The sequence below is a fragment of the Pantherophis guttatus genome, chromosome 2, assembly GCF_059756535.1.
Source record: "Pantherophis guttatus breed Tessera chromosome 2, ASM5975653v1, whole genome shotgun sequence".
In the NCBI taxonomy this organism is placed as follows: Eukaryota; Metazoa; Chordata; class Lepidosauria; order Squamata; family Colubridae; genus Pantherophis; species Pantherophis guttatus.
The window spans coordinates 251705055-251716307 of record NC_142064.1 but is presented as its reverse complement, the minus strand read 5'-3'; the positions used below and the strand labels follow the sequence as shown (position 1 = coordinate 251716307).

General features: G+C 41.8%; 1 non-coding gene across 1 annotated transcript; it reads left to right on the top strand.

Annotated features, from left to right (window-relative positions):
- Positions 1-5647: 5647 nt before the first annotated feature.
- On the top strand, positions 5648-5757 carry TRNAL-CAA (transfer RNA leucine (anticodon CAA)). The gene is made up of 2 exons: positions 5648-5685; positions 5712-5757. It is a non-coding gene; the product is annotated as a tRNA-Leu (tRNA).
- The last annotated feature ends 5496 nt before the right edge of the window (positions 5758-11253 follow it).

Below are 11253 nucleotides of genomic sequence, written 5' to 3'. Positions count from 1 at the left end.
AATGGTTCATATTCTCTTGTGCATAAATCCATTTCTAAAATACCAATTTATAACAGAAACTTATATCTTTTATAGAAAAAAAAAACATCCGTAAGTATTTTACTTACATAAAATACTTCTATGTAAGTATTTGTGTACCTCTTTTTTTGTTTTCTGTAGTTCTTTTATTCTTATTTAAGTATAAAATGCACGAAATAATAAACTACCTTTTTGTATATCTTCTTTTTGTAGGTGATTAGGGCAAAGAAGTGACGCAGACTTAGCCACGTCCACCCAGTCACATGCTCACCAAGCCATACCCACCCAGTCACATGAACACCAAGCTACACCCACCCAGTCACATGAACATCAAGCCACACCCACAGAACCGGTAGTAAAAAATATTGAATACCACCACTGCTGCCTACGCATGAAACATGTAAGATAGCTAGCAATTATAAAGAGCCAAAGTTTATAAATATTAACATTCCTATTATATTCTTTAAAATTTGAAAAGGCTTTTTTTTTCAATTCTCTGTCTCAGCTAAGGCACTTTCTGCCAAATACATCTAAAAGTTGGATCTAAAGTTCTAAGAAACGGATGATTCTTACTGATACCATATTTCCCTGAAAATAAGACCCTGTCTTATATTTTTTTGAACCCCGAAATAAGCACTTGGCCTTATTTTCGGGGAGGTCTTATTATTTTGGTGCACATAGAGTAAACCAGAGGAAATGGCGGGGACCAGCTGCGCATGCGTTTAAATATTTTTGGGGAGGGTTTATTTTCGGGGGGGGGGCTTATTTTAGCACATGTGCTCAAAAGCCCAATTGGGCTTATTATCAGGGGATGTCTTATTTTCAGGGAAACAGGGTAGGATAATATATTTTAGCAAGAGGTCCTGTTCTCCTTGTAGATAAATAAAGGGTTTATAATCCATTCCTCAAACTATTGTTCTTGGGTAATTGTTCCGCATATTATCCACGTGCAACAATAATTACGAAAAAAGATAACTGTGTAACTACATCATATATTTTTACATATTTGTCACAGCTGAGATCCAGCATAAGTTTCCTTGCAATGAAAAAGCTGCTTCCCTCTGCAGAATACCCCTTCTAACACCTAATGCCCTGCCCAGACCTCTTTCCTAAATATTCCAGAGAACCAGGGCAGCAACAAAGGTGGTGCTGAAGATTGCAGTGGAAAGAATAAACATTTAAACACTGTTTTCTCTCCACCCAATCAATGCAGTTGTGAAATTAATTGCATTATGGGTAAGGGTGTCCAACAGTTTAGTCATTTTGAAAGGGACTATCACAACAGGTGCCAACATCACTAAACATGACTGATTCCTCAAAGCTAAGCAGGCAAGAATTTAATTACAAGTAGTCCACAACTTTAGCCATCACTGAGGTCACAGTTTCAATCATAAATCATGACTCATTAAGTGGGTCATCACATTATGAACCTTTTTGAACTGTTCTTTAAGTAAACACCATAGTTGTTAAGTAAACTCATTATTCATTATGGAGCAAATTTTGCCAGAATATACACCAGTTTCTGGCAAAACCATCATAAATCGTGATTGTGTGACCACAGGGCACTGCAAATAGCTGTAAATGCAGGCCGGTTGTTGAACACCTAAAATATGACTACAGGGCCGATGGGTATGTGAAAGTTGGAACATCAAATCCAAGATGTAACAAGCTTTTTTGGGATTAAGCTAAACAACCAATAAGGACTACCTGTAGTACTTGAATGGGAGATTGTCAGAATAAGCTAAAAGTAAAATGAAATGGTTCTTGAAAGAAGACAGTGACAAAGTCCGTATTTCAGCCAGGTAAAGAACATAGGCATGTCCAATAATTGAACTGAATTGATGAAGCCTCTAACTTTATCTTATAAAGAGACTGGACAAATCCATACCTTCATCAAGGAGATATTTATCAATTGTTACTAGATGGTGGCTATTCATTACTTCTAGGCAGTGGTGAAATGTAAAATTTGTTTCTACCGGTTCTGTGGGCGTGGCTTGGTGGGTGGTAATGTGACTGAGTGGGTGTGGCCAACTTTTTTTTTTTTTTTTACTTTTAAAGCCATTTTTTCTACAACCTGTTCGGCCCAAGAAGTTGTAAAAAAATGCTTTTAAAAGCCTCTGACGATCCCAGCTGAGCCATGCAATCATCAGAGGCTTTTTTTTTAATTTTTCAAAACATTTTTTCGGCCGAAGAGGTTGTAAAAAAAATGCTTTAAATTTTTTTTTAAAAAAGCCTCTGAAGATCACGCGGCTCAGCTGGGTACTGGGGGGGGGCAGGAATTTTTGTTCTCCGAATCACCCACCTCCATCCTTACCGGATCAGGCGATCCGATCTGAACCGGGAGCATTTCACCCCTGCCTCTAGGACCGTGATGGTGAACCTATGGCACACGTGCCGGAAGTGGCACGCTGAGCCATATCTCCGGGCACGCGGAGCTGTCCCCCGTTGCTCTTCTGGGTTCCGGTGCACTGGCCAGCTGGGTTTCATGAACACCGGCAGGCTGGAAACCGGAAGAGCAGCCGCCCATTGTGCATGCACACTCCAGGAAGATGATCTTCCTGTTTCCAGAGTACGCATGCGCACCGGCCAGCTGGTCTGGTTTCTGGCACACATGCGCGCGCTAAGACCAGCAACAGGCACGCGTGCCAAAAGACGCAGAGAGGCAATCCTAAGGGAGCAGAGCAAGATAAGCCAGGGCTTCCCTCCCTCCCTGCCCGGGCTTCTTGCACGGCCCCAGGCGGTCTGGACCAGCAGCCAGTGAGGGCGGGGTGGTGGTCGTGGGCTGCCTGCACAGATGACCCCATGGGGTGGTCTCCTCCCTGCTGGGAGCTGCCCTTCCCAGGCTGGTGAGAGCGCTCTCGACACTGCCATGCGCCCGCCGGGGAAGCTCCAAATGCGCAGCTTGCCTGGGCTCCTTCCCGCTAGGAGCCACTGTTCCCTGGCTGATGGCCGTGCTCTTGGTCTCACAGGGGAAGCTTTGAATGCATGGCTTGCCTAGGCTCCTTCCCACTGGGAACTGCAGGCCAAGCAGGAGGGGACGGGAATTGGCTGCACCCACCGCCACCTAGAGGGGCATCCCGGATGCGAGTGCTGCCCTCAACGCTTCCTTGACACCTGCTTGCCGCCACTGCTGCTGCGCCTTGCCTGCTTCCCCAGCTCCTCTTCTCTAAGTGAGCGCTTGGCAGCCGGGAAAACCAGGAGCCACCACTTTCGCCCTGCTCGTCCCCGCAGTTCTGCTCAGCTCAAGTTCATGGAAATCATGTGGCGGCCCTTGAAATTTTAGGAGGGAACTGGCTCCGAGACCAGGAGGCAGCCTTTGGTGGAGCCAGCCCGATGGAGAACTGAAAAGAGAGGGGCTTTTCCCTTCTTCTGACACGCTCGTGGGGTTTGGGGTGGCTCCAGAGCCGGAATTCGCTTGGCTGATGATCAGGCAACTCCAGAGCTTCCTGCTAAACGTGTTTGTTCTCTTGCCTATCTTCTTTCCCTGTTTAAAAGAGCCGCGCTTGTAGGGGGCAGAGATCTGACTAAAGAGCTGTGCTTGCAGAAAACAGGAGGTGGAAACAGAGAAAAAAATCCTCTTCCCCACTGGGATCTTGGCTGATGATCGGGCAACTCCAAAGTTTACCTGCTAAACGTGTTCCTTCCCTTGCCTGTCTTCTTTCCCCATTTAAAAGAGCCGCACTTGTAGGGGGGAGAGTCTGACTAAAGAGCTGTGGTTGCAGAGAACAGGAGGCAGGAGAGAACTTTTAAGTTCGGTCACCTCCTGTCACTGCTCTAGGAGGTAGGAAAAAGCTTGTATTAACTATTAGCAATTAGGAAACAACAGCTGTTCATTTTTGCCCAACCTTGCGAGCTTCCTGGTTGTATCTGGTTGCCTACTACATGCTGCAGTTTGCTGAATTAAACAGTTTGCTGAATTAGTGTCCTCCAGCATGGGCTTTCTTACTCCAAATGGTACACCACTCAGGAAATGCAACATCGGGTGGAAAAGAAGCAAGGTCCTGAACTTTTTGCATTTTCCACATTATTGCAGCAAATGTTAGTTCTTGAAAGTGTATGCTAACAATATATGCTTTAGTCTTTACTTTCAGAGTCTTCTTAGTTGCTTTTACTAAGCATATTGAAAAACCATTAAAACCAGGGTTGGACCAATATAACCAAACCCACTTTTTAAACATTCCACAGGAATTAAAAATTTTATAAAACAAAACAGACAAATTCATCTTTTTAAAATCTGGACAAAACTATTCTAAAACATTGTGGCACATTTAATTTAATCAATAGGTCCACTGTCCAGTTCTGGTGTTTGATGGAGAGAAGGATTGGTCTTTGTCATGACCAGTGGTGGATTCTTACCGGTTCACTCCGGATCCTGCGAACCGCTAGTAGCGGTGGGGGGAGGCTTCGCCCACCCGCCTGGACGTCATCACAGATGCACTGCGCATGCGCAGAAGCATCGCACACGAGCTAAGCAAGCAAGCAAGCGCGTTCCCATTATGAACTGGTAGCGAAGATAAGTGGAACCCACCACTGGTCATGACCCTACTTGTACTTAACCCAGACACAACCTTCCCTGTCAACATTTTTTTTTCCTGCTAAGACCCCAAATGGGGTCCTTGGTGATTTCTGAGCTTGGTTGTTTTCTTGCAGACATTTCATTACCCAAGTAGGTAACATTATCAGTGCTATCACTTGTGGAGGAGGATGTTACCTAGTTGGATAATGGAATGTTTGCAAGGAAACAATCAAACTCAAAGAGCACTAAAGACCCCACAGTTCAACCCCAAGATACAAATATTCTCTTCTATAAGTCCCCATGACAGGGACACCCTCAAGTCATCCATAGCTGTACTAATGCTGACATGGCCTTTTCCTCTTATCTCACATCTCAAGAAAGATGGAAACCAGTGCTAAGTTTCCTCACCCATTTCCTTAGAAAACAGAGATTATGATCACTTTTTAAAAAAGAACTCTTATCAGGAAAAAGATTGGCAAAGAGGACAGTGGATATATATGAAGTTCTTCACCCATTCAAGGGTGTGTGGCTATAATTTCCAGTCCGGGGAAGAATGACACCACAAGTATTTATGTAGAGCAGCATTTCTTTTCCCCCCAGAAACCCTTCCCACTTTTAAAAATGATGGAGGACCCCAAAAGAACCCTTGTGTACGTGTGTTATATTTATTAATGTTTACTGTATTAAAAATTGAAATTGCCACCTTTAGAGAAATTGCATTGTGTAAAAACAATAATAAATCATTAGTTATTAACTTAAATAAAACCGTACAACCTGTATTTTTAAACAATACTAATCATAAGAAGAGCGGCTTTGTTCTACATTGTTGCAAATATCTTCAATACCTGACAAATAATTTTGATTTTGCAATTATATCTAACTGAGTAAGAGGAAAGAGCGGTTAGCCAGACCGCACGTTTTCCCCCTTTTGTTCACAAGGAAGTGTCACTGGGTTTGGTTTGTGCAACATAGACGCTGCTCTTTTTTTCCCCGTAACATCCAAAAGGCGACGCCTTGTAACAAGGAAGGGGAGCGCCTCCAAATTACGGGACACAAATGAATTAGCATGGGAACAATTAGGTAACTATTTTCAGAAACCTCATTTCCCCAGATGTCAGGATGGCCGAGTGGTCTAAGGCGCCAGACTCAAGGCTCGCTCCTTTCCCAGTGTTGGGTGTTCTGGTCTCCGAATGGAGGCGTGGGTTCAAATCCCACTTCTGACATAAACCTTTTTTCCTCCCTACCCCAAATCTCTCCCTTTTAGGGTTCGCTATAAACTTCTGCAGCAAACGCCAGGAATGACCTGGCCCATTTCCCCTCTTCCCAACGGAAATTTTTAACATTAAAATCTCAAATGTCTCTCCCCAGCCTCAACTTCCTCGCAACCGCCATTGCGCAGGCGACAATACAGCAGCCTCTCCGTTTCCAAGGAGAGCTACAGGATTTCTATTGCCCGATCACACCCGCAGACTGTTGCTCTCTTTTATTTAGCAAACAGCTCGAACACAAAGCAACACTCGACTTAGGAAAAACGGGGGCCAAAGAAAGCCAGCAGCCCTGCAGATATCGCAGCTGAATCTCTCGTTCCGGCGAGGGTTGATTCAACAAGCTGTAAATTCGCTCTTGTCTCAAGGGGGGGGCGGGGGGAGCGGGAGGGGGCAGGTAATCCGGAGGCAGTTGTAGCGGCCATTTGGTCCCCTAATATGAATGGTTGAGTGAGCTTCGTTACCTTCTTTTCTAAAGAGAGAGAAAAGGTGGATTCAGGATTTAGGAGATTTTTGAACCAAAATAAGATAACGAACCAGTTATCCAGTGCATGGCAACCAAAGGCTCTCTAGTCTCTCCTGGAACGCACATGGGAAATGATTTTACTGCTAGCCCGTTGTGTTTTTGTTTTTTTCCCTTCCTTAATTTGGCTCCTTTCCTAAAGAAAAATCAGCCCTGACAGTCCTTTGGAAGGACAAATATTGAAGCTGAAATACAAAACGAAAGCAAAAGGAGAAGGAGACTGGGACAGCAGAGGATGCGATGGTTAGATAGTGTCATTGAGGCAATGAGTATGAATTTAAGATTGCTTTGGGGGACAGTGGAAGATAGCGGGGGGGGGGTTAAATTGGGTGATTGAAGAGGCAGGACGCAGAGTTCCAAATAAACAGCTCTTTATTCTGCAAACAGATACAATACAAACTCTCTGCCTGTCCGACATCTTGCCCTTTAAAGGGGAGCTGTCAGACAGCTCAACCAATCAGATTTACTTATTTTCCCGCCGGACAGGCGGACCTGAGTGAAGACTACGTTCCTTGGCTTGACTCCTCATTAGCGTACATAACGTGGGGGAGGAGGAGGAGGGTTGTGCTATGGTCCGTGGGGTTGGGAAGAGCTGCGCACAATGTAGCGACTGAATAACAACAAAATTTGCCTCCCTGCATTTCAAATTCATTATTCCGTGGTTCTGAAATCTGGGACCAAGAGAGTTAGCTCTCCGCCTGCTCTGGCCCACCTTGCAGAGATTGGTGAAGTGTTATAAGTGTATATTTGCAGTTCTGCCAATCTCTCTTCCCAGGATTTAGTTCCTTGTAGTTTGGGATGCTGCAGATTGGAAGGAAAATTGTTCTCTGGATTACAGATAGCCCATGATTTATAACCATTTATTAATTAACCATTCAAAGTTAAAGTGGCACTGGAAAAATAGGGACTAAACACCCTTTTTCACGCTGTTCTGAGCAACAACAATACATACACAAATTATATGCAGGGAGGCAAATTTTGTGGTTGTTCAGTCACTACATTGTGTGCAACTCTTTGCTACCCCATGGACCATTGCAGCATCCCCACGGCCATGTGATCAAAATTCAGGTGCTTGGCACCTGGCATGTATTTATGACAGTGGTCCTGAGATCATGTGATCACCTTTTGCGACCTTCAGACAAGCAACAGTCAATGGGGAAGCCAGAGTCACTTAATAATCGTGTTATTAACTTAACTGCAGTAATTAATTTAATAACTATGGCAAGACAGGTTGTAAAATAGGGCAAAACTCATTTAACAACTGTCTTCTTTAGCAATGGAAATGTTGGGCTCAATTGTGATCGTAAGTCAAGTTCACACAGCACTTCCCAGCTCTCTTTAAAGCAGCCACCACCAATCTTCTCAGGAAACATATTTTGGTTTACTGTAAAGGGTTCCCAACTTTATTCTTCCAAATAACCTTTTTCATCATACACTGCAAGGATGTCTGCAAGGTGTAGTCAAAACGTCAAGATGGTGTCCTCAATGGTGCGACTGAAGCTCTGCATATAAGAACAGAATCTTGCTAGGACCACTACAGCCATCATCTTGACTTTTTTGACTGCATCTTGCTGGGGGGCAGCAAGTTCTACTTTCTAATCTCCTCATGGTCCCCATTGCCCTTTTTGTAATGTTTTCCAATTATCTGAATCCTTCTTAAAGAATGATGCCAAACTGGACAAAGTACTTAAGGTGGGAGTTGGACTATTAACGTGAAGGAAGTTATTATCTGTTGTTTTTTTTTTAATTTATATCCCGCCCTTCTTAGACTCAGGGCGGCTTACAATGCGTTAAGCAATAGCCTTCATACTTTTGTATATTTATACAAAGTCAGCTTATTACCCCCACAATCCGGGTCCTCATTTTACCTACCTTAGAAAGGATGGAAGGCTGAGTCAACCTTGAGCCTGGTGAGATTTGAACTTGCAGTAATTGCAGGCAGCTGATGTTAATAACAGTGCTTTAGTCTGCTGCGCCACCAGGGTTCTGGGGGAAAGCAGAAGAGAGGGAGAGATATCAAGTCAACCAGTACCTATTGCTTCAGCCACAACGTTTCTAGGAACACCCTGGCACAGTAAGATTTGGAACGCAACCATGGAAAGGCCTTTTAACAAAAGAATTGATGATGTTTTCTAGTTGGGAAATGCAAATTTGGTTTGCAAGCCAACAACCAAAAATTCCCAAAGCCAAATAGCCTATTTTCTCAGGTAAGGACAATCATAATTTATTAAATGTATATGCTGCCTGATTTCCAGTTATTCTGAAGGTTATTTGGGAAGCACAGGTAGCCCTTAAATTATGACGTTAATTGAACCCTGCAATTATGGTCATAAGTGGTGAAAGACATTAAGTGGATCACCCCATGTTTGGACCTGATTTTATAATAAGGATACACAAAGGACTAGAGACTGTCATAGGAATGATTGCCACAACACAACGCTTCTTTTGCAAATGATCAAGGTGTTACGCATTGAGAGATGCATGATTTAGATACTCACTGAGTTGATCTTGGCTTTTCTTCAAACAACTAAGCAGCAGTAGGCAGGATGAGTATTTGATGGGAAATTTCCAGGCAATCCTATGATAGCATCTTTAACAGTGCTATGGTGATAAATACTGGTAAATATCCACGGGGAAAAATGCATAGTAGAATGATACTGATCTGATGCATTGGCATTCATTATTCGTCATTCTTTACTTTATAATAATACTGAGTCAAAGGTTACTGGAGAAATCGCAAAGCTGCTTTTTCAAGAGGCAACTGGACTCTCTTGTTTTTCCTTTGAAGACATTTCACTTCTCATCCAAGAAGCTTCTCCAGCTCTGACCGGGTGGTGGGCAACGGAAGGATTTATATTCCTTGCAAACAGCTAGTCGTTTGCATGGGGCAAGGCTTTTCAGAAATTGTTTGCCATTGCCTTCTTCCTAGGGCTAAAACAGAGTCTGATCCAAAGTCATCCAGCTGGCTTTGTGCCTAAGGTGGAATTGGGATTCCCAGTTTCCCACTTTCTAGCCTGACGTTTTCAGAATTTAAGAACTAAGCCAGACTGGGTGATCTTTACATACATTAAATAACTGATTTGGAAAAATCATACTGTCAAGTTTTAGCTGCCTAATTTTCTTCTAAATATAAATGCCAACATTTTGGCAAGGCCTTGTTTATCCATCCTATGCAGTCTAGTTTTAAAAAATGAAACCGCTTTGAATAATGATAGAATGCAAACTGATAATTCTGATCTTCCTTCAGAAAAAAAATGAATGTATTAGTGGCCTTGTTAGATACAAAGCATATTCCTGAACAAAATACAGAGAGCTTTCTATTTTTGTTAATTGGATTCAAACATATTTCTCTAATCCTTCAACCAAGATAATTTACTCACCAATTAAGATGTCTCATGAAATTTATCGAGAACATCCTTAATCTCTTATGTTTAATATGTTTATGTTAGAAAGCTAGTTTAGTCTAATGGTTAAGACTGGAGTACTAGTCCTTCCTTAGGCATGAAAGCCAGCTGGGTGACTTTGGGCCTGTCACTAACCCACCTCACAGGGTTTTTGTTGCGGGGAAAGTACAACAAAAAAAGAGCATGAGATATGTTCTTTGACTTGAGTTATTTTTAAAAATATTAAAGGCAGGAGATGTATAAACAAATAAACAAATGTTCAATGTAGCAATATTTATCAACATTAAGTTATGTTTAATGGAATATTGACTGGCTTTGTCTGATCAGAGTATCAAAGCCACCCTGAGCATAAACAAAGCTGAGCTGGTCATAGATTGTTCTCTGTGCCAATAATACATTAAATCTTATTCACTGTTACAGTATAAATGATCCATACCAAAATAAATTGATACAGCTTTTGCATATTATTAGGTTACTCAGATAATTAGTCACATAAATTTCCTGTAGTCTCTAAGATATTTATGCAAATCTAAAACCTGGAGTTTATTTGATGCTTTAAATTGCCTTTATTGTCTCAGATAAATTTAAATATAAATAAATGGTTAAAATCTACAGTAGTGAGATTTTGGGAAAAACTAAAAGTTGTAAAATAAATATATTATATGTATTAATATATATATGGATGTATAGATTTGGAGGAATCCCCATATTGATTTATTGATTATTTATTTATTTATAAAATTTATTTATTTATTTATATTTATTGGTTCGATTTATATGCCACCCTTCTCCGGAGACTCAGGGCGGCTTACAATGCATTAGGCAATAGCCTTCATACTTTTGTATATACCTGCTTAGTAGGGCTTTCGGACCCTCCTAAGAAGTGTTCTTTTTTATACAAAGTCAGCTTATTGCCCCCACAATCCAGGTCCTCATTTTACCTACCTAAGGATGGAAGGCTGAGTCAACCGTGAGCCTGGTGAGATTTGAACATGCAGTAATTGCAGGCAGCTGGCAGCTAAGTGGCTACTTAACAGCACTTTAGTCTGCTGCGCCACCATTACGTTCCATCAATTTAATGGAATGACAAACCATTAAATTTTCTGTATCTTAATTATAGCTAGAATACAACAACAGGATTTTTTAAATCTTTCCATCATTTATTTTTTTCTGATTGGCCATATATACCGGTATGACCTCTATTTTTCTAAAGAATCCAAGCTATTAAGTTCGAAACCCACTATGGACACAGTTAGAAATATATTGTATGACCTCTCTTGCATCACGTCAGAAATTGTTCTGTATTTCCTATATTAAAGTTTGCAACGTATATTTGGAGGGTATTGGAACAGATGTATAATTCTGACTCTTATCAATATACTAAATTTACTTTTGAATAATCCCAATCTGAAAATTGAAGGGGGAATTTGGAGGGAATTCACAGGACATTAATACTGCAGCCTTTCTCAACTAGGATTCCTCAGACCCAGAGATTCTACAAGAGATTATGACAGAAAAGAATACTGT